This window comes from Equus caballus, chromosome 17 (assembly GCF_041296265.1).
Source record: "Equus caballus isolate H_3958 breed thoroughbred chromosome 17, TB-T2T, whole genome shotgun sequence".
Taxonomy (NCBI): Eukaryota; Metazoa; Chordata; class Mammalia; order Perissodactyla; family Equidae; genus Equus; species Equus caballus.
Window position 1 is genome coordinate 17,179,454 of NC_091700.1, and position 23,614 is coordinate 17,203,067.

Here is a 23,614-nt window from a genome sequence, read left to right on the forward strand (position 1 = left end):
AGTGTGCCAAATTTAACCACTATACCACTGGGCTGACCCTGGCACAATCTCATTTTAAAGGATTCAAATAATATACATACTAGCAGGATGGGAATATATGATCCCCATCCTTCTGGTATTTCCAATCTCCTCAAAGTGGTAACCACTGTCAACAGTTGGATAAATATGCTTTGAGTCTCCGTACTATGCATTTATACAAATAGGTACTCTCAATCTCCCTTTCTCAAAAAAATTTAAATGTCAAAAAGACTCAGGATTACACTTATGACCAATTGATTTTCAACAAAAGTGCCAATGCAATTCAATGAGGAAAAGATAGTTTTTTCCAACAAACAGGACTGGGAAAAGTGGATATCTGCAAGAAAAAATATGAATTTGGGCTCTTTCCTACACCATACACAAAAATGAACTCCAGAGCCAGCCCTGATAACCTAGTGGTCAAAGTTCAGTATGCTCTGCTTCGGCAGCCCAAGTTCAGTTCCCGGGTGTGGAACCACACGACTTGTCTAGCAGTAGCCATGCTGTGGTGGCAGCTCACACAGAAGAACTAGTAGGACTTACAACTAGAATACACAATTATGTACCAGGGCTTTGGGGAGGAAAAAAAAGAGAGGAAGACTGGCAACAGATTTGCTCAGGGCAAATCTTTCCTAGCAAAAAATAATTAATCACAACTTAATTTTTTTAAAGAATGAACTCCAAATGTTCACAGACCTAAGTGAAAGAGATAAAGCTTTTAGAAGTAAACATAAGATAAAATCTTTGTGACCTATGGTTAGGCAAAAAGAGTTCTTGGAAATAATGCCAAAATCACAACATTAAAAAAATTGATAAACTGAACTTCATCAAAATTAAAAACAGCTGCATTTCAAAAGATACCATTAAGAAAATTAACAAGCCACAAACTGGGAGGAAATATTTGCAAATATTTCTGATAAAGGACTTGTATCCAGAATATACAAAGAACACTTACAACTCAAAAAGACAAACCCAATTAAAAATGGGCAAAAAGATTTGAATAGATAGTTCACCAAAGACGACATACAAATGTCTAATAATAAGCACATGAAAAGATGCTGATCATCATTACTCATTAGGGAAATGCAAATCAAATCTACAATATGACAGTTCACACCCCACAGGATGGCCGATTCTAAGAGAGACAGGAGCAAGCACTGGTGAGGACGCGGAGCAACAGGAGCTCTCACACACTGCTGGCGGGCACGTGAAAGCGTGTTATCAATTTGGAAAGCAGTTTGGCAGTTTCTTAAATAGTTAAACAGAAATTTAACACATGATCCAGCCATATCTACCCAAGCGAAAGAAAACATGCCCAAATGAAGATTTGTAAGTGAATATTCATAGATTATTCGTAATCGTCAAATAGTGGAAACAACCTATATGTCCATCAACTGGACAATACAGACTGATGTCTCCATGAACTGCTACTCAGCCATGAAAGGAACAAAGTACAGGCATGTGCTGCAACACGGAGGAACCCCAGAGACACCACGCCGAGGGAAAGAAGCCACATACAAAAGACCACATATTGGGTGATTCTTAGAATGAAACGTTCAGAAAAAGCAAATCTACAGAGACAGTAAGGAGACTCGTGGTTGCTTGGGACTGGGAGTGGCAATGGGAACTGACTGAAAACAGGCAAGAGGCATCTTTCTGTGGTGATGAAAACGTTCTAAGTTTGGATTGCAGCGACGGTTGCACAACTCTGTAAATTTACTAAACATCATTGACTTTTACACTTAGAATGGGCAAATTTTATCATATGTAGATTGTTTATCCTCAGTATAGCTCTTTAAAATAAATAAAAGCCCCAGGAGCCAACTTGAAGAGGCTCCCACTGGCCAAAACTGGGAAATGAGCATCACTAAAGATAATGACTGTAAACGATGCCAACACAAATACTTTTAAATCCATAAAATAATTATGATACTAAGAAAGACAAAATTAATTGGTCACCATTGAAGGATGCTAGTGAACCAACTCATTATTATGTCAACTGGTCATAAAGTAATGCTGACATTATTCTGACTCCATAAACACTATTCACTTCTGCGCCATATAATTACCAGAATATTGTGTTTCTTCACATTTTTCTCTAGACTTCATCATTGCTTTGCTTTTTGTTTGCTTAGTTTTTTAATGTATCTATCATCAATTTGCCTCTAAAGTCTGCACAGTATGTATAAATTCCCTCTTAATACAACTAGAAAAGCAAACCAATTGGGTATTCTGTTCCGTTCAGCCTCAGAGACAGTATCTTGCCGAGCCCCAGCCTCCTGCTCCAGTCTGAACAGCTGCTTCCTAAGCCTGCTGCTCACCCTCTTTACTCACCTCAGCCACAATTCCCTTAGACTTTTTGGGGATCTGTCCCACCTCCTTCCCCTTTCTTGGCTTACTCCCTCATTTTTGTGAGCGCCGTTCTCAGTTTCCTGAGAAAGGGTGCATGGGAGGTCAAATTTCAGACTGCATGTGTCTGAAACATGCCTTTCCACCCTCAAGCGTGATTGGCTGGGTATACAATGCCAGGCTGAGTGTTATTTTCCCCGAGAAGTTTGAGGGCCTTGTTCTCCCAGCTTTCGATGTCGCTGTTGAGAAATCTAGGGCTATTCTGATTTTTGACCCTTTGTATGAAACTTGTTTTTGCTCTCTGGAAGTTTCTAGATGTTTCTCCTCATCCCAAGAGTTGTACAATTATATTTCATTGTGCATTGGTGTGCGTCTACACTGACATACAGTGCTAGGCACTCAATGGGCTCCTTCAATCTGGAATTCAGGTCCTCCAGTTCCAGGAAAATGTCAAACTATTTCATTGATCGTTTCCTCTCCACTATTTTTTCTGTTCTCTTTTTCTGGAATCCCTGTTATTTGGATATTATACTTCCTAGACTGGTCCCCTTAATATTCTTATCTAGTCTCTCCTCTTTTATCTCTCTCTTTTTGCTCTAATTTATGGGAGATCTCAGCTTCATATTCCATCTTTCTAGTGAATCTTACATTTCTGCTCTTATAGTTTTTAACTTCAAAGAGCTCTTGTTGTCGTTCTCTGAATGTTCTTTTTTGCATAGCTGTTCTTATTTGGCAGAAAAAATGCCTGGTCTCTTTGAGCATATTAACACTTGCTTTTAAAGTTCTTTCTCCTGGAGCAGCCCACGGCCTCATCCAGACAGCTTCCTTCCTGTGCTGCTGTGGCCCCTTCTTCCAGGTTTCGGGCTGTCTGCAAATGTCTCATGGTTCTTGGCCACTGGTTCTTGAATTAGTTTTTTATATGCTTATTTCTAAAATAAGCTCAAAAAGCTAGAAATTGTCATCTCCCTACCTTCACTGATCTTCCTAGTAACGGCCTCTATCAGCACTTTCTACACCAGATTGGAATGAGGGCTATGTCTGACTCTGATAAAACTATAAACTCCTCTGGGGTAGAGAATGTGCCTATTTGTCAGCTCCTCATACAACGCCTGACACACAGCAGGGACAATAACTGCTGGATGGACCCAGCTACTGAAGACTCGTCCTCATTTTCGCACACATGGAATCATCACAGACTAGGCAACAGCTGAATAGAATCTCAATTTCCAACCCATATAGAAATTACCCTGACAGTATGCAGGAGGAGGGGACAGCAGCCATAAAATTTAGACAGTGCTTTACAGTTTGTAAAGGGGCTAATATCTCATTTAATATTACAGATACCTAAGCAGCCTCTACTACTCCCATTTTACTACTGTTACCTCACTTCCAAAAACATGTGACTCGAAAGTTAAGCCATTCCAAATCCTGACCACAAACCTGAAGGCTGGCCATGTCCCAGAACCCATGCAGGTCTGCACAGGTGGTATCCTTTTCGCTTTGTTTGTATTCCAAATTGTCCAGCAGTTCTTCAAACCGTTTGAATATTTCTGCCTTAAGGAGCCTTTTTTGACCAACTGCGAGGGGAATGAGATCTTCTGCTAAGGGAAAGATGAGATTTTCAAAAGCTAGAGAACAAAACAGGACCTTGATCGCAAGTCAGCCAGCTGATAGGACGACCTCACCCCAAATATCCTGGGGCTTCCACAATCAAACTCTTACCTTAAAGCAAAACAAAAAAACATCGACTACAAAACTTTGTCATACAAATACTGAGCATTAACTGTCTGCTTCTGTTCCCACTAAAACGTAGCAATATTCATTCTCATATATGTTGCTACATAGTAAACAGCATTCTGCTCACCTTGGATTTTGTAAGAATTCAACCTCAAACAACCCACTGTACCCCAGCATCTAAGGACTTCACACAGCACACAAATGATTTTTTCTAAAAAGCTTCTCCAAATAAGATTAAGGAAATATCAGAAACTTTGTTCCATATTTATTTAGGTAATTTTCATTCAGAAAATATTTTGCATAATTAAACAATACTAGATATAGATGTCATTCAAAAAGTCATAAAAAATCTAATAAAATAGGCAAACGTTTAACTCCCAGGAATGATGGCTAACATTCTAATTACTTACACCTTATAAGTCATCTACCATTTTAGCACAGAGATACTAGTGAACGTATGTTGAGAAATGAAAAGTCTTGCTATTTTGATTAACAAAACTATAAAGTTCGGCAACACTAGATTTTTGTTTCAGATAAATGTAGACATATTAAAATAAACAATGCAGAGCCAGCCTGGTGGCCAAGTGGTTGGGTCCATGCACTCACCTTCAGCGGCCCAGGGTTCACTGGTTCAGATCCTGGGCCCGGACCTACACACCGCTCATCAGGCCATGCTGTGCTGGCATCCCACGCAGAAGAACTAGAATGACCTACAACTAGGATATACAGCTATATGTCAGGGCTTTGGGGAGAGGGAAAAAAAAGAGGAAGATTGACAACAGATGTTAGCTCAGGGCAGATCTTCCTAAAAAGAATAAATACATAAACAAAATAAAATAAACAAAGCTAAGACAAAAAACATAAATGTTCCCTCCCCTTTGTTTGGAATCTTCAAGCTTCCTTTGCCACTCAAGGCAGTCGGTCAATATAAATTCCTCTCTTTCGTATCGGAGAATCTTTCTAAAATTATGACATGTTTCAGTTTTACAAATGTTTCTCATACTAATATCTAAGTATTAGCAATATGATACTTATACAATAGCAATTTTCCAGAGCTGATGCTTATTTTATGAACTGTGATATATTAAAATCCATAAATACAAGTTGATATCCTATACATGTCCATCTTTCTACACCTAAAACTTACGTGGATGGTTAATGCCAAGAGCCACTTTCCAAGCTAATATTTCTAGTTCTTTCCGTTCTCATTTATCAGAGATGAAACAGAAAGAACCAGACATGCCTGAGTTCTGTCTTTAGTTCTGGTATTGCCCATGGAACTGAGACCAACCCAACTGCCCAGAGTAAGTTGAAGCTAAACCCTGTAAGACTGAAATTACAGTGTCAGGGCCTCACAGATTCTAATGAGTAGGCTTTGCTTGTCCAAGGGCGGTAGTTCTCAACACCGGTCAATTTTGCCCCCCAGGGGACATCTGGCAGTGTCTAGAGCACCTTTGTCACAAACCAGAGGAGTGCTACTGGTCTGGGACGTTACACAACATCCTGCGATGTAGAGGACAGCCCCACAACAAGAATTATCCAATCTGAAATGTCAGTAGTGCGAGTTGAGAAACCCCGGCCCGAGATAAATTGAATCTGTCTCTTTATAAAAAGCATCTTAGTAGGAGAAACTGAGGATAGTTTTTTTTCTTAGAAGAAAAAATTAGCTGTTTATATCTAATGAGAACTTAATTAATGAGAAAGGAGACTTGTCTTAGATCCGACATTATTTAGTTGGGTAAATTGCTTATTATCTCAATGTCTCAGTCCAACAACACAGTGGACTAGCTCATCTCTAAAATTCCTTACAATCATAAAACTTACGTTCTACAAACAACTGAAGTGGCTCTGAAATATGCTCATTCATAATAGAACAAATGAGTATTAAAAGTATAGGAAGATAATATTTCTCCTCTATTTGATTGTCAAAGCCCAAAAAAGTGGTTAGTACTGTATTGGAAAAGATGTGAGAATCTCCTTGCTACATTCACTCAAGAACATAGTATGTCATCATTTCCTGTGTGATGTGGAGCGTTGGGGCCTTTCTCCAGATGCAGTCCTCTGATCTGTGTCCAAGGCATTTAGGTGACATGGCATTTAGGTTCCCAAACAGGAACTCTAATTTTCAGTCTTCATAGTTGGAGAAACATAATCCTATCTTATGATTTAGTGGGCCAAGGAGCCTACCATCATCTCCCTCTATCCTTCTTTTGTAAAATAAACATTAACTTAGTTTCTTTGAAAAAAAAAGGTATGATAAAATAGGAACTCCCATATTTTGCTGAGGGAATGTAAATTGAGGTCTTTATATATTTGCACAGGAGAGGATTGAAAAGCATCCAAGCTTGTTTTTTGCAGGCTTGACAGTAATACTACCAGATTGAACTCAATGGAAACAACCAGCAACAGGGACCTACTAAGTAAATCGTGGTGTAGCCATACAATTGGATACCATGCAGCCATTAAAACACACACAAAAACAGCATGAGAAAGTTCTTAAAGGACTAAAATGGAATATCTCCTACATTTAACATTAAATGAAAACAGAATAGTATGCTACTGTTTACATTAAAAAAAAAGTTTATCTACATGTGCATTATGTATCTCTGGAAGAATTCACAAGAAATGAATAACACTTGCCTCTGTGGAAGGTTCGAACTGTAGGGTTGGGAGCAGAGTTGGAAAAAAGGCTTCTCACTTGTACCTCTTTCTATCTTTTAAGTTAGCAACCACATGAATATACTAGCCATTGGAAAAGATTTTTAATTTAAAAGATAAATAAAAATCACTCAATGTCAGTTTCCTCCTAATTCATCTACGTATTATATTAAGGTTAAAATAGTTTAATTTTGGTTTTAAATGTCTAGACGTTAATACAAAATGCTTACACTGGGAACAAACGCACAGACCTGAAATGCAGCACATGTCGCTGCTGAGATGTCTGATCCTCCTTTATTTCAAGTGATGGGACTTCTTTTATTGGAAAGCCATGTAAATTTTCAGTAGTAGTTTCATTTTTATTTGACACGATCTATAAAGAAAACATTACATATACATTTCAAAGCAGCAACTCCTATAATGACATCCCCCACAAGACAAATTTCTTAAATCCTTCAATTTTTTCAACATTAAAATTTAAAATTGTAAATAAATTTAAAATTTAAATAAAATTTTATTTCTGCCTCAAAGATTTCATTCATCAGATCTCCTTTTACAGTGTCTCTCAATGTTCTTCATCTCTTCAAATTTACATTTTGGTCCCCCTCTCAGTCTGCAGTCCTCATTCCAGCTCTGTCTCCAGATAGCCCTCCCCATGCTTTTCTGTCTCTTCTGACCCTGAGATCACACCCTGAGCTACATGGTGAGACACATGGTGGAAAAGACTCTAAACGATCTCTGATAAACCATAACGCAGAGAAACAAGTAAAAAATTCATGAAAATACCATACCTGTGTTCCCGTCAGAGAACTCAAAGGACGGCGTAATTCATCGGAATCTTGATGTACTGAAGTTTCACTTTTGTGTGCCAACATTTCTTTTGTTACTTCTGGAGCCTCATCACTAAGCAAGAGCAAAAATACGCTTCATGAAACATGAACCCATACATCTCATTGAAGGATTTCAAAATTATGTTGTTTTTTAAAAACATGGGCTAAAATAGAAATATGTTTCTGTTTTTTAAAACATGTCTAATCTAGAGGGAAAAACCGTAAACACCTCCAGCGGGAAGGCCCGTCTCTGCCCCCTGTGATGAGATCCACAGATGCAAAGACCTCTCAACCGGACATACACACTTAGGAGTCTCAGATGCCGCAGAGCAGTTCTCAGTCAATCTGCCGCCAGCCAGCCTTTGGAAAGCAACCTTGCCATTTCTTTTAAAGATTCAAACTGATTTTTTCTCCCTACTTTACAAGTTAATCATTTTGTCTTTTGAGATAGCTTTTATAAAGTAATACTCAGTAAAAAAAACACAAAAAAATCCAAACCATGTCTGAGCTGCAGTATAGCAATTTCTTCTTTCTAAAAATTTATTTCTAAGTGTTGCAATTAAGTCACTTCTTAAAAGCAAAAAAAGCAAATTGAATCGTGAAAATAATAATGCACAGAAAATATCAAATCTGTCAAATACATTATTGTATCCTTCTGAAAAATTTTTTGGAAAGGTCAAATTTTCATGATTTATAATGAACATAGTTTACTAACTAAATAACTTAAAAAGCACAGGCCAAATCTAAGAAAGGCATTCGTTCTCCATGTCAGCAAGGAATTCATTAATAACATCTCATTCTGTAACTGGCTGTCAAAGTAGCGGTGCTTGTTGGAGTCTAGGTGTTACGTCATAGCTCTTCAGACCATCTGGTGGCTGAAACAGAAAATCTACTGGTGCGAAGGATGGCCTCCCTTTCACTTCTGCAGGATTTGTCTCAGGTAACTTTTCCACTTTGGATATGACTCCATCTGGATCCCTTCCGTTTGTCACACTGGTTTGTGATTCCAAAGTATTTACTTCGCTATCAACTTTAAAAGACATGACCTGGATGTGAATAAACAGAATAGAGTGAGAGTCTCTCTTCTTGGGATATATTCCACCAATTTTTTAGGCCCGAAAATGTGAAAGTTAAGAGATACGTCCCATGTACATAATTTAAGAAACAAAAACAAATACAATTAAATGTTTACATGGAGTCAGAAGACCAGCTACATAAACCATTGCTATGGTCAGAAAGAGGGAGAACCAATCCATATTAAAAAAACTATATAATAGGTTTTAGGTATTACCAAAAATTAAAATATATGAAAACTAAGGTGGAAAAATTCACTCACCTAACAAATACGTATCTTTTTACTTAAATTATGTTGATAATTACAAAGGTTTGAGAATCAGAAATCCAATGTTTATTGGATTACCAGTATTGTCAAGGACAAAATCTTTTTTAATAACTTTGGATTATTATAAATAACTTTATCATATGAGCAAAACTATTTTTCAATGTGACACAGTAAGATTAACCATATAAAATGTGAAGCGTATTTTCTTTTTCAAGTCAATTTGTTATTTGGTATTTTTTTTTACTGTAATATAATTGGCATACAACATTACATTAGTTTCAGGTATACAACATAATGATTCAATATTTGTATATTGTGCAATGATCACCCCAGTTAGTCTAGTTAACATCCATCACCATGCACAGTTACAAATTTTGTTTCTTGTGATGAGAACTTTTAAGATCTACTCTTAGCAACTTTCAAATATACAATATTATTAACTGTAGTCACCATGCAGTACATTACATTCTCTACTTACTTATTTTATAACTGGAAGTTTGTACCTTTCGACCACCTTTGCCAATTTAATCCACTCATTTCAACATAATTTTTAGAGGTTTCTACGTTTCTGAGTTTTAATGAGATACGAATTGAAAGCAGAGTATTTCTACCCGGACGAGAGTTTAAGGGTAACACTGTGCTTGAGGCCTGTGTGGCTGCAAAGGTAGACACTAGCGATAATCCTTAAGGAGAAAACCAACCTCGAGGGAGGAGCTGTGAGGTCCAGCTGCTCGCCTGTGATCACCCTGTACTGCCTTCCTTGGAGGATCGATGTCTGATTTTTGGTAAGAACCTAGCCAGGTTTCTTACACTTTGGCATAACTTTGTTATTTTTTTTTTTTTTAAGGCTAAGGAATTATAGCATGGATTATAAATTAAGGGATTGGGTCCTCGAAATGGTGGCTCTTTTTGAAGACTCTACCAGGCACTATGCTAGATGCTGTCAGAAACGTCAGGTGATTTCATTCTTGAAACTACTCTGTGTAGATATTACATGTTACAGCTGGGAGAACAAACTCATAGCTTCCCCAAGATTATATAGCCAATTGGAAGCGAGACAATAGGCAAACTCAGGCCTAGCTGAATCCAGAGTCAACGCATTTCACCCACTGCACCCATCTCCTAGCCGATGCTCACATGAAGGTTTCCGTCAGCTGTGTTTTTATTTTCTCTCTTGTTAACCAAACTACACATTCTCTACCTATAAGGTTTTAAAGATGAGACACCTCACAAACCATAACAGTAAACCCTCTTGACGCTTCCTTGTGCTTCAAGAGGTTTTCACACACGTGGAGGTTAACCTCTTGAAGCAGTTCTGTAAGCTTAATTTCAGCTTCATGAAAATAAAAATGAGATTTTCCAAATGTCTAGAAATAAACAGATACTTATACTCTACCTTGCCTGGTTCTTCTTCGATCTTTTCGGCAGGCCTTCCTTGATCTGGTGCTTTTCTTTCTGTTATATTATCTAAAATAAAAATGACATAACAGATCCATTTTGACTAGATAGAAAATTCTGCATTAAAAATGCTAGGTAAGGAGCCGGTCCAGTGGCATAGCAGCTGAGTTCATACACTCCACTTTGGTGGCCCGGGGTTTGCTGGTTCAGATCCTGGGCATGGACCTATGCACTGCTTATCAAGCCATGCTGTGGCAGCTGTCCCACGTATAAACTAGAGGAAGATGGGCACAGATGTTAGCTCAAGGCCAGTCTTCCTCGAAAAAAATTAAAAAGTACTAGGTAATTTGGGAAAGAAAAAAAGGCAACAATATGAATCTATGCCTTAATGGATTTTATGATTAAAAGTCATTTTAAAATATCCTATTTAAAATACCCTATTTAAATACGATAAATACAGATAAAACTTCCTGCCAAGTATAGGATATCTGTTTACAAAACCAAAGGTGCTAAAGTATTTTACCTTTTGCCTCTGACTATCAAATGCATATTTCTTATAGAAAATCAGGAAAAGCAAAGCACAAAAACAATGCAAAAAACATCACCCCAGAGGGGTTGGCCCCGCTGCGCAGCAGGTAAGTTCACGCTTCTGCTTTGGCAGCCCAGGCGCTCAGATCCCGGGTCCGGACCCACCCACTGCCTGTCGAAACCATGCTGTGGCGGGTGTCCCACATATAAAGCAGAGGAAGATGGGCACTGATGTTAGCTCCGAGCCACTCTTCCTCAGCAAGAAAGAGGAGGATTAGCGGCAGATGTTAGCTCAGGGCTAATCTTCCTCAAAAAATAAATAAAAATCACTCAAGATGACCTTATTCAGAAATCATCACTGCTGACAATTCAGGGTATGCTTTTCCAGTTTTTTTCCTATGTTCACATATTCACATACATATTTTAGAATTGTGATCACACTGTTCAGAATTTGACCTGTATTCTTTGCCCACTTAATATATCCTGAAGCATGTCATGAAGTGTCTTTCACAGGATCGTTCTTAACCGCTACACTGTATTCCACCAAACAAATGGGCTGTAATTTACTGGGGCCATTAATCTTCACTTTGTGGCCCTGCCCACCGAGGCACATGCTTCACCACTTGAGCGCCCACTGTGTGCTAACTGGATGGTGGGGCACTGAACCTGTCTTCTGGACCTGGAATCTCCCGTTTCCTCCTCGCCTACTCGAAGTACACGATGACTTTAAAAACTGAACACGAAAAACCTCAGGGACCAGAGCATTCTACTTCAGCCACTGATGAAGGAACAGTTCTCACCATGCACCTCTCGCGTGGCTGGCACAGCCAAGGCTGCTCCTGCGGAGGCGGCACTGGTGGTGCCTGCCCCCGAGGTCTGCTGCGCTCTTTGAGTCATCAACCGAGTGGTTCTCACGCACGTGGGCATTGCAGGCTGCCCTGCTGTGGGAACCATGAAATTAAATGCTTTCGGTAATTACTAAAGCATTGTTGCGGCAACGTCAGAGCTTATAATAATTGCTAACACCCCTACCTGTTTTCTCGTTGGACACTTTCTTTTCAGAAGTTTGTCTTTGACCAGATCATGTTGCTCGAACATCACTCCTATTAATGATCTATTGAAAAGATTAGGTGGTATGTGATTTAATTGCTTGATGAATCAAATTACCACATTTTCAATCGGTATTTTGACCCCTCATCTGAAATCTATTGTAAATGACCCAGCAAAAAATCCACCACCCCAAATAAGATGAGATGAAAAAAGTTTTCCATTATATAGATTTCCTTACAAACTTTTTGTAGAATCCTAGAATTTTGAAAATGCTAATAGCCTAAGTTATTCAAAATAGCTGACTATAATCTTCTGAGAGTCCTTAAACATACCAGCATGTTTTCGCTTCAAAACTTTTGAATTTTGTCTGGAAAAATCTTCTCCTGGATAGAAAACTCTTCCCACAGTGCACTCTCCAACTTCCTTGGAGACTTCATTCAAAGCGCCACCGTCTCAGTGAGGCCCCATCGGAAGCTCACCCTGTACAGCTTCAATACTGCCCATCTGCCGCCTTTTTTTTTTTTTATTTCCCACATAATACTTATGACCATCACATACTATATATTTTTCTTTTCATTGCCTATCTCACATGTAAGCTCCATGAAAACAGGGAATGTTGCTTTATTCATTACTATATCCTAGAGCCTAGAGGAACATGGCAGTGACTCAATTTATTGAATACATGAAATGGAGCCTTCTCACCTGATAAAGAGACATACTATTTACCTCCTTGCCCACTTCATTTTATTTTAGTAATCTTCCTCTTAACTTTGTCCATAGTGGTGTTCTGAAGACCCGTAAGTTTGTCCCCCCCCCCACGTGCTTTATATCCCTATCTGCATTTTATAGTGACATGAATGCGTAATAGAGCCCAGTAAACAAACAGAGTGACACACAGAGTTGGTATAGATCTCATAAGGGATGTTTGGCAATGAATATTTCAAGTGAGTACTTCCTTAGCATCTAGCCAAAACTGCTCTATGTCACCATGCCAATAACAGGGAGTTTGCTACTGTTAACTCTAGTAAAATAATCACTCTGATTGAAGCTGATAATAGATTTAAAATGAATTTACTTACTCTGCGAAAAGGAGCACGATTCATCATTTTAGTAACAATTATCTACTATCAACTACACCCTAGTCAGCTCCATTTGGGCTTTGGCCTTTGACCTGGCAATCCATACAAGATGGAACAGCATTAAAACAATCAAAAGAAGACAAAGTCAAAAAAAAATGAACTGCCATAATTTACTTCCATGTCTCATTACAAAATAAAGTCTCCATTTTAAAGTTAAATTTTACCCTTAGTCATCCAACCCTTAATCATTTATGGCAAAAAGATACTTGCCAAAAAGATACTTGCTAACTTAAATTACTCTCTTTTCTGGTTCTGGTTTGATTTAAATTATGCTTAAAAGCCTCAAAACTTACTCATATTTCTCAGTGAGCACAAAGGAGAAATTTCATACTATATTTTCCAGGTATTAGAATCCTTGTTAATATGATTAACTGGAAATATTTGGAAGGGGTCAATGAAGAAACTAGAGTATTAAGATCTCTTCTCTCCTGTTTATGAAAAGATACTGTACAGCTTACTTTCTTAGCTTTGACAGTTTGCCTTCAAATCCAATGATTGTGCACTTGTCCTCTGTCCATAAGAAAATGGAGACCTGATCACAAAGCAAGGAAGAAATCCAGCAAGAGAAGGACTGATTAAAAGTGATGTTATTTATCAACTCTAAAATTCCTGAAGAAGCACAATCAGACTTCTTCTGTAGATTAGGAGCCACTTGCTTCTGCAAATCTCAGGGAAGATCTAGTGCTGAAGAAACGAGGCACAAAGTAAACAATATTCAGCGATGGCTATCGTCTAAGTAGAATGAAAAACTACTGGTGAAGCGTATTATTTAACACAACAATGTGTGTCTTTTTCCCCCTACATATAACACTTTGTAAATAGCTGTTTACAGTTTAGACAAATGACTGGTGCCTTACATACTCTTGAGAAGCCAGATTAAATTCAGCCCCTTCCAAGAGGTCTTCTCTGATGTTCCTCCAAACAGAAATAATCTCACCCTCCTCGAACACATACACACCATATTTTTCTGTATCTTTCCACCTTGAGCTACATTCTACTAATTTTGGTCACTTCCACCTTATCCTAAGGTCACATGCAGAGTAATCAAAGGTCTCTCAAATAAATCAATGACATTCCTGAAGCAAACAAAAACAGGCGATATCTTGAGCTTTTATGTTATTCAATTCTTATTTAAATCAGGAATGAATACACAGCCAACAAGAGACTACCTTGAAAAGAGCAAATCACCAGTGACTACCTAATTTACAAATCCAGCTGCCTGTGTTCAATCCTCTTAACTCATGGATCATTCTCTTCTTTAGATCACCCCTCCTCCAGCTTCTGTCCTGTTTTAGCTCTCCTGCCAATCTGACCTATCACTGGTACCTGACTTCTGCCCACTTGAAGGTGCTCTCTAGACCTCACTCTTTCACAATGTGTATATCTTTACTGGAGTGGTCTCATTTAGCCCTAGAGCTTAAGCCCCCATCCATACTCCCAATATCATATCCTAAATCCACCACTCAGCATGGATCTCCGTCCTGATTTTCAAATTTTTATTCCCAACTGCCTGTTATCCAGATGGCCCAAATGAGCTGCAGAAAAAGCAGGAAAAGCATTATCAATATGCACCCACTTAGGCATGTTCCTTTTCCTGCCTTCCACCCCTCTTTTAGCAGCAGCACAATTTATATGGTTGCTCAAACTAATTTATCTTCAGAATCATCTTATCTCCGACTCTTCAATTTCCTTCACCCCTCACCATCTGCTTGGTCCCCGTCAATTTATCTCCTGAGATGTCTCACACCTGTTTCTTCCTTTAAGCCCACTGCCCCAGTCCCCTTATCCTGTCTCATCTACTCTAGCACGACAGTCTCACTACAGTCTTCCTACCTATAAGTTCTTCCCCTTCCAGACTACGATCTTCCAGCCTAGGGTAATCTTCCTGAATTATTAATCTGATCATGGTACAAGCTCATGTATAGGCCTCTCTTGACTCTCCGCATCCGACAGGGTGGACGCCAGATCCTTCACCCGGCCTTGCCCGTCCAGCCCGGCTCTAACTGCTTTGCTAATTTTATCCCGTGTCAACCTACCTATGGCTGCACCGAGAGACCTCATCTCCATCTTCTGAACTATTAGGATGTCACTCCCGGCTCCTGCCAACTAGCTAAGTGAATAAAGGGACTACAGGGAAAGGGTTGTTTTAGTCATTTAAACACTCAAATAATCGCTTCTTGGCCTCTTGGCTAAGATCAAGTATAATCTCTTAAAGAAAAGTCTGGTTAAGAACTATTCCTGAATATCAAGTTATGATACTAAATTTACCTTTTTTGGTTGGTGTGCTGGTATTCATGAAAGAAAAATAGGCTTATCATGTCTATAAACACCCACTATAAATGGTCATCGCTGAGGTTTCTCAATTTTTTCAGTCGCTTTTCCTCTAGGTATTTCTGGAACATTTGTCTTCGTTGATCACTTAGAAGAGACTTTGCTGATCCTAAGCAGGGGGGAAAATAGCATATAAAACATTCAAATAAAGTTATCCAAATGTCTAAAATACCATTATCTAACTTCAACAGCTGCTAAGCAATACTTTCAGTAACTTCATATTGATTCCTTAGCACGCTAACCGCACAAGTCATTTCAACCCCTGTTCTTTTAAAATTTCTCTCCCTTTTGCCTTCTCTTGTTCACAAATTAACTGCTTGCCATCCACTAGGCATGCATTACTTCACTTTTAAGTTAATTAACTTCTATGATCACCCACCTCCAAGCTGACCTCCAACAATGCTCACCTCCTGGTAGTCACACCCTTGTGTTGTCCCCTCCACACAGAATAGGGCTGAGCTGTGTCACCAAGAAAAGTGTGGAAATGATGGAGTGTGGCTTCCAAGACTGTATCATTAAAGACAGTGCAGCTTGGCCCTGCTCTCTCTCAGATCACTTGCCCTGGGGAAGTCAGTGGCCACGTGGAGCCTTAAGGAGACTCAAGCAGCACTATGGAGACGCCACATGACGAAGAACTAAGGCCTCCTGCCAAAAGCCAGCATCCACTTGCCAGTCATGTGAGTGAGTCATCTTGGAAACAGCTCCTCCAGCCTCAGTCAAGCTTCAGAGGCATCCCTGGATGACACCTTGACTGCAACCTGTCAGATTCCTTACCTCCCACCTATGATTCTCAACTCAGGTTTCTACTATGTATTCTCATGTTTATTTAAACTTGTTTGAAAAATGTGAGTGGCTACTATGTACCAGACATTTTTAGAAAGTAAGAATAAGAGAATTTCTGCCCCTGAAGGGCTCACAGTATCGTGGGGGAGATGAGCACAGTTTCAATTTGGTTTAGCATGGAATGAAGACTACAAGAATGCACAATCGAGAATCAGTATAAACGTGTCTGGGGAGGTCAGGAAAGGCTTGTCAGAAGAGAGAATACCCGAGAAGGTTTCTGAAGAATGAGAGTGCATTTGCCCACTGGGTGAGGGTTTAAAATAATCCAGGGAGATGACTGCACAACTCAGTAAATTTACTAAACAAAAGGCATTTACTTAAATGGGTGAATTTTATGGTATGCAAATTCTACCTCAATAAAGTTGTTTAAAAGAAATAATCCAGGCAGAGAACAGATGTGAAAGCTCAGTTGATGAAGTGGTTAATCATCGATGAAACCCCTATATCCTCAACTTCCCTGAAGTTCCTGTTCCCTTCATCTCTTGATCTAACCGTAACCTGGCTCTCCCCTGAAGACAACGCTCCCCTAGTTGTCCTCTCAAGTGGTTGACTGTTTTCTTCTCCCACAAAGGTCATATCACTGGGCCTGAAGTGGGCCAGGGTGTGGGGTGGTCCCTCATTGCTGTTTCTCAATTATTTCTTCCTCTTCACTAAAACAGCCCAGCTTTATATTTCACATCATCAGACCATACTAGACAGTACCCTGACTTGCCATCTACAGATGGCAAGTTCTTCTCTCAGTATTTTACAACTTAGTAAATGGCCACTCCATTTTTTTAGTTGCTCAGGCCAAAACCCTTAGAACCATCCTGACTTTTCTTTATCAACCTACATCCACTCTATTAGGAAATCCTATTGGTTCAAACTTCAAAATATAACCAGAATGAAACCACCCAGGGTTGCCGTTCCCACTGTGGTCAACCATGAGCTAAATTATTGCAGTTGTCTCCCAGCTGGTCTCCTGGAGGCCATGCTGGTCACCCTACCATCCATAAGTGATGCTTTAAAACATAAAGCAGATTATAAACACACTAATCCAATAATGGCTTCTCATGTCACTCAGAGTAAAGCTCGTCTCCCTGTAAAGAAGGCCCTTGGGCTGCATATTTCACTGGTCCTGGAAAATGACAAAATTGAAGCAGTGAACATTTAAACAACTTGAGACCTGATTTAGCTACAAAACTTCTATTTTAATGTCCCTTATCAATTAATCTTGTCAACACTTATCTTATTCAAACTCCAGAAGTCAGAACTTTATTATCCATATTGTCCTACAGGAATCCTAAAGCATTACAACACTCCACAAGTGAATGGAACTTTCACAGCCTTTACCTTAAATAGGAAGTATTTAGTCATAGAAAATATCAAGTTATTTAGAATGGTATTTCAAAACTCCATTCTTCTGGTAAGTTTTTTTTTTTTTTTTTTTTTTGATATGGAAGATTGTCCCTGAGGTAACATCTGTTGCCAAAGCTTCCTCTATTTTGTTTGCTGGATGCTGCCACAGGCTTGATGAGCAGTATGTAGGTCCATGCCCAGGATCCGAACCCACAAACCTCGGGCCGCAGAAGCAGAGTATGTGAACCTAACCACCACACCACCCAGCTGGCCCCTGGTCAAGGATTTTTTAACCTCAGGTATTAAACCAACTTTTTCCCCCTCTTCAAAGCAGTTAAAATTACAATAGCTCTTTACTTACTTTGCCTCACACTCATCTCTTCTGGAATAGGCTCTTGAGATGTCTCCTCTAATTCAAGATTTCTACCTTCCAAGGTTGGAAGGTTGACATCCGTCAAACCAGAGTGTCTTTTTCGTTCGTATTTATCATATCTGTCTCCTTTCTGAGAGAGAAATCTCTCCTCAGCAATTTTAGTTCTAATCATCTCAATACTTAAATCCTTTCTCAGTTGACTGGCAAAATGTGATGCAGCCATCCTGCCAGGGAAAAGAAAGGTAGACAACTTATATAGATTTTCATATTATTTAAAAAATTAAGATTCCAGTTCACCTCCTGCCCCACCTCAGAGCATTCTGAAATAAAAAATTTTCAGTACAAAATGGAATAAATATGTGACACTGCAAAGTGGGAAGAAAGTTAGCAAAAGATAGTACAGTCTATTTTGGGGTTCTACATAGGGCCTTGCTTGACAGATGAAGTGAAGCCCAGGAAGTGATGGGCCATAACACAAACAAGAGGCTCTAGGCTCACCGCACAGCATTACAAAGTGACAAGAGTGAAGGAAAGGAGAGAATAGGGAGAGTAAGTGAAGGACAGTATATAGAATCGTTTCCTAACCTTTCCCTGTGATGAAGGCAGGCAGCCTGGCACTTTTTCTCAAGCCACAAAACAAAACAAAACAAACACACGAGATGCCTATTAGACAGACAGGGATGATAAGCAGGCAGTTGGATATACAAGATTGAGCAAAAGATGGGTTTTTAGAAGAATTAGCATGGTGATACAGAAGGATAACCATAGTTTGCCATTTGAGGGCATAATGAAATTATTTTCGGCCGTGTGAGAAATCATATTGTTTACCTGGCCCATACTCTTTTCTTAGAAAGATTCTTGAGAACGTGTTCAAGCCAAACAAGGGAGAAGGACAAGAAACAGGATGCCATGTGTTCCAGGAAATCCTTCATTCAAATGAGGAAAAGAATAAAGGAAACTGGAAAGTCTAAGGGAGTCACCTATGCAGCTGGTATAGAAAACAACCAAGCCCAACGGGAGAAAGATGACTGATTCTCCACAAGTGTTGCTGGCTTAAAAGAAAAAAAAAGAAAGAAAGAAAAAGGGGAAGGTCTGCAATAGGAAGATAGAAAAGTTCCAGGCACACTGTACTCTCCAACAACAAGAATAACTGAGACAGTCCACTAGAAAACTCCAGATAAAAGAACAATCTGCACAAGAAATGCAACCCATTAAAATGTTACATGATTTTAAGCAATCAACAGAGTATATAAAAAATGAGAATTCTTCTGACCTGGATGCTAATAACATTCTCCTGTAAGAGCCCAGGGGAAGTGACAAAGGACTCCACTTTTCAGTAAGCATGCTCCTCTACTATTTGACTTGCCACCTCCTGCAAGTATTAATGTGCTAAATGTTAAACAATAAACCATTAGTTATTTTAAAATACTGCATAGTACTATGCTCCACAAAGAGAGACAGGGTGTGTGCAAAAGCTCGAGTTAATAGTAAAGGCGTGTTTAATTGTCACCTAAACCAGCACAGGTGGTTAGTATCATCGCTGTTTCACAGGTGAGGGAGAGAACTGCCCGCGCTAGCACAGCCAACAGGCGCTGGAGCTGGGATCTCAAGCCCTGCAGCCTGGCTCTTCACATACAGGACATCTAAGTTCCCCTCTTGGCTGAGTGGAGTTTCTTCCAGCTTGAAAGTCTAGAATGCCTTCGTCTTGCTTGCCTAGAGGTTCCCAACCAGGGCGGGTTTAGTTGTCGCTGGCTCTGGGAGCAGCTACTGGAATTGAGGGTCGGGACCAAGGATGCTAAGCATCGTCCCGCCCCAGAGGCCAATCACGGCCCAGTGGTGAAACGCTGACTGCTGCATAGATTATGGCAACAAATATTTACTCTTCTGGAGGACGGAGCCGTCAGCTGCGGGAAGGACAGGTAAGTGGTCCTAGAGGAGCCTCCCCCAAGCGGCGTCCAGCTCGCCACTGCCCACCTCAGACCCTTCCAGACCTTCTAGGAGGAGGCAAACCAGCGCCCTTCTTCCAGCTCCCAGCACCCACCTTCCTCAGGCAGCCTGTCGCGTGAAACCTCAGTCAAACCAAAAGGAAAGGAACGCTCCCTGTCTGGAGAGCCGCTGCCACCGCCGCCTCGGAGCAGTGCCGCCTACACCTGAGCCGCCCAGAATCCGAACTTCCCACATCCAGCCTCTGATTGGAGGGCCTTTGAGCAACCCCTCCGGGAAAGGGGCCTGCCCCTTCTCTCCCACGAGGCTTGCGATTGTTTCTCTCCCTGTGCTATTCGAATTGATTGAAAGGTGAACGCACGGTTCAAAGGATGGGTGGGTCCGACGCGATTATGCCTGAGGGGCGGGGCCGGGGCGCAGGTGAGGCGGTGGGGTCCCTAATCCGCCCGGAGCTCCAGGGCCCCAGCATCGGAGGAAGAATGAAAGCGCTCCTCGGAGCAGAAGGGATTCACTGTTTGCAGGGCTTTTTAACGTCCTTATTTAGTCACACAAATCCAGCACAGCTTATTGGAACGTTTTCTTCACTTAATATTTTTTAAAAAGGGTTTACTACCGCAGATTTCTCCTTACATCGCTTAGCGTTACTTTCCAACATCGCCAGGCTTTTTTTTTCCCATCCGGTTTTTATTGAGGTAAAATTTAAATACCGTGGAAAGGATTGATCTTTTAGTGTGTGATTTGATGAGTTTTGCTAAACGTAAACAGCTGTGTAAGCACCACCCAATCGGGATACAGAGTATTTCCATCACTGAGAGTTCCCTCATCCCCTTTCCAGGCGCCCACTGTTAGGCAGCCAACCTCTGCTCTGATTTCCATCACCACACACATAAAGGGGGTAGGTCCTCCCCCAGGTGGGCCTTCTTTCTCTAACCATGCTTTCCAGATCCATCCCTACTGTTGCGTGATCAGGAGTTGGATTTTATTGCTGAAAAGTATTCCATCGAATACTTTGTCTACCCATTCACCCATTGCTGGACATCTGGATTGTTTCCGTTTTTAGCGATTATGAATAAAGTTGTGTGGAAATTAATAAATAGAAACTTCATTAAATTGGAGTCTTGGGGCCCAAAGGCGGAGCTCTCACACCGTACCTCCTAGCAGAGCCCAACAGGAAGAAGACAGACTCCTTCTTGACCAAGAAGCTCAGGCAATGAGAGACTATCACAACTCAGCTAGTGAAACGCTGCTATACCTCTGGACTCCAAGTTTACAGTGGCCGTCCCAACTTCCTCTTCCGCCCAGAATAGAGTTTCTCCTCCATGCTGCTAGCGACTTGCACCTGGCTCGAGATGGTTTCAGACTTTGAATTGCAATTCTTTCTTGGTCCCCCATAAACCCATTTTTGCTGGAGAAATAACTGGCTGTCTGTTTAAGGTCAACAGTTGCTATAAACATTCTTGTACAAGTCTTTTTTGTGGGCATGTTTTATTTCTCTTGGGGAAATATAGATGTGGTATTTCTGGGTCATTCTGGGTACGCTTAACTTTATAAGAAATTGCCAAGCAGTTTTCCAAAAGGAAGCTGGCACATTGTTAGGAACAGAGAGGGTCATGGTGCAATGATAAAACATTCTATTCACCAAGCTAGAGCAATTTTAAACATGTATGGAGCTAATAAAATAGGCTCACTATTGATGAAGCAAAAATCTACAGAACTACAGAGAAAAACTGATGAATCCGCTGTTATCGTGAGTGATTCAGCACACCTCTCTCAGCACTGATTGACCAAATAGACACAATTCAGCAATGATATAAAGAAGATCTCAACAAAAGAATTAACCAACTTGACCGAATGGACATTCAATAATCAGAGAACACATATTTTCCTTGAGCACATATGGAGGAGTTACAAATGATCACACATTAGGCCATGAAGAAAACTTCAACAAACTGCATAGACTCAAGAAAGTTAGAAATTAAAAGCAAAAAATAAATTTAAAATCCCTGTTTAGTAACTTCTGGGTTTAAGATGAAACTTATGATGGAAAATGTAAATATCTAAAACCAAAAGATAATGAAGAAGCAAATCAAGACTAGTGGGATATAGCAAAATAGGTGCTTTGAAAGGAATTTTCAAAGAAATTTTAAATGCTTATATTAGAAAAGAAAATCTTAAAATTAATATGTGTCCCTCTTAAGAAATGAGAAAAATAATAACTGAGTAAAGTCAAAGAAAATAGAAAGATAGTAAAAGAAAGTACACAAACCAGTGAAATAGAAAGTAAAGATACAATAAGAAAATCGACAAAGTTAAAACTTCATTCTTTGAAAAAATTAAAATAGATAAAACTCTAGCAAGATTGATCAAAAAAAGACACAAACAGTATCATGAATGAGAATACACAAAGGGGACTATATGCGTTACTTATTCCTTTGTAGCAGATTACCCCAAAATGTGCAGCATAAAACAACCACCATTTTATCTGCTCTTGATTCAGTGGGTCAGGAATTTGGGCAGATCTCAGTGGAACAAGTCATCTGTGTTTCATGTCTGTGTTCTCAGCTGGGTTGGCTCAAAGGGCCAGGCACTGGCTGGGATGGGTATTGATCCCCTTTCTAATTCTCTCTTCTCATTCTCCCACTAGAGTGAGAGAATCCACGGCCGTCTCGCTCATCTTTGTGGACCCAGTTGCTGACTATCAAGTGGGGCCATTCTCTCCCTTTGGTTAGGCTTTCCTTCCCCAGCAGATTCTCCATTTGGTCTCTCTTGGACTTCTTTGCCTGGTAGCTGGGTTCCTTCTTGGCATATGTGGAAAGCCTCATAAGACCTCGATTTGGAAGTTCCATATTGGCAGAAGAGAAAAACAAGAGCTGGAGGTAAAGGAACTTGCCCACCTTCTGAAGGAAATAGACTGTGAAGAGGGCACTGAGTCTGTGTGCTTGCCTGTGCCATCTTGCACTCTCTCTTATTCAGGATGATGTGTAGTTTTACATGAAGTTTAGATCTCAGGAATAAATATATAGTGTAGTGTGCACTGATAGAGATTACATACAGGAACTGTGATGGAATGGAGCAGGGTGCTGGAATATATCTTTAAAGTGGTTTTACTGTACCAGAGGACATGATTTTTTTTGCGACTCTGATAAAGAAATATTTTGAATGATTTCTTCTTTTGAAAGACGGCGTGCTCATTACCATTGCCTTGTCACTCTTGCTAATTTTTGTTAGTGTTTCCTTCTAGTCGTTTCTCAAGTATTTCTTTTTGGCTAAATTATTTGTTTATCTATATAAAGCTAAGGGGGTTTGTTTTTCGGTGTGGATTTTTTAGCAGCTCTTCCTAATATGGGAAGGAATTTAATGGTGAATTTTTAAAGTAAAGGCCTAGTGCCCATAGGCACATTTTAATGTGTGAATTCTTTATTAAATATGTCTTATAAATGTTGATGAGGCAGTGTGTTAAAATAGTCATTTATTTTTAACTAACCTAATTTTTGTTAGAAAAGGATTGCATCATTAAAAAAATTAAAATAAAAAAGCTTAAAATGAAAATAACAAAGTCTCCCTCCTCTTCCCAGTTTTCTCCTCTTCTCCCTAGGCCCTAACTCATTTCCCAGAAATCACCTCTGTTAATAGTTTTTAGTTTAGTTTTATATCATATTTCTTCAAGTTTTATCAAGTTTATACAGAATCTATTGATATTCCACTCTGAGGGACTAAGAATTTATCATGATTTAAC

At 39.8% G+C, this 23,614-nt stretch overlaps 1 long non-coding RNA gene across 1 annotated transcript; it reads right to left on the reverse strand.

Annotated features, from left to right (window-relative positions):
* Nucleotides 1–238: 238 nt before the first annotated feature.
* LOC138918334 (uncharacterized) lies at nucleotides 239–18,153 on the reverse strand. Its single transcript, XR_011427632.1, has 5 exons — nucleotides 17,923–18,153; nucleotides 15,318–15,489; nucleotides 11,893–11,974; nucleotides 10,331–10,401; nucleotides 239–8,638 (listed from the first exon to the last, which is right to left on the reverse strand). It is a non-coding gene; the product is annotated as an uncharacterized lncRNA (long non-coding RNA).
* Nucleotides 18,154–23,614: the final 5,461 nt, after the last annotated feature.